This window comes from Eulemur rufifrons, unplaced genomic scaffold, assembly GCF_041146395.1.
Source record: "Eulemur rufifrons isolate Redbay unplaced genomic scaffold, OSU_ERuf_1 scaffold_554, whole genome shotgun sequence".
Classification (NCBI taxonomy): Eukaryota; Metazoa; Chordata; class Mammalia; order Primates; family Lemuridae; genus Eulemur; species Eulemur rufifrons.
This window is the reverse complement of record NW_027183336.1, coordinates 10001-10889: the sequence shown is the minus strand read 5'-3', so window position 1 is coordinate 10889 and position 889 is coordinate 10001.

Genomic DNA, 889 nt, shown 5'->3' with positions numbered 1-889 from the left:
GCGCGTCGTCAGCCGCCGCCCCTGCGGCTGCCAGTTGTGCGTGGGCAGAGTTCCCTCCTCCCCTGCCGTGGGGGGGAGCGGTCCGCCGGCCCCCGCGGTGGGGGCCGAGTGCCACTCTTCGCCTAACGTGGTCCGCGCCTCCCCCCTGAACTCTGGGGGAGGGTCACGCCGGGCCGGGCCGGCGTTCCAGCTGTGAAGGGCGCCCGCGTGTGTGCGCTGCGTGCCCCGGCCGCGGGTCGCCCCGGTGTGCGCTAGGGGAAGGGGGTGGTGGTGCGGCCCGTCTCGCGCCCCCTCCCCATCCCCTGTGAGCGTGCGGCCCTCCACCCGGTCCCGTGCCAGGCCGCGGATGGATGGGCGCTCCCGTGCTGGCGCCTGTGGATTGCGGCTGGGGGGACCGCCCGGCCAACGAGGGGGTCGTTCCACCGGTGCACGGTGCTCCCCGGAGCGAGACAGGATTGGGAAACGGACGAGAATGGGATTAGGCGCGGTGGCGTGCGGGCCGAGGGCCGAAGGCCGGCGTCGCTCTGGGACGCCCCGGTGGTGAGGCCGTGGCCCCGTTGGGAGGGTCGAGGGGTGCCGAAGGCTTTGGCCGGCTGGCGTCACGGGCGCGTTGCGGGACCGCTCTCGGGTTTGGGGCGGTGGGATCCCGTGGCGTTGTTTCCCCAGTGGCCCGGTCGCGGCGCAGGTCTCGCCTCCCCACGGGCTCTCGTGCCTCGCCCTCGCGGGGTCTCATCCCTGTTCGAAAGGGTGCTCCTTCTCTCTTCCTCACGGCTGCCGACCGCCCCGCGACGAGCGTTCGCCCGACTGCGCTGCCCGAACCTGACCTCGCCGCGGGGAGGGGGCGTCGCCCTGGCCGCCAAGGCCCTGGACGGCGCCCCCCACCCCCTCG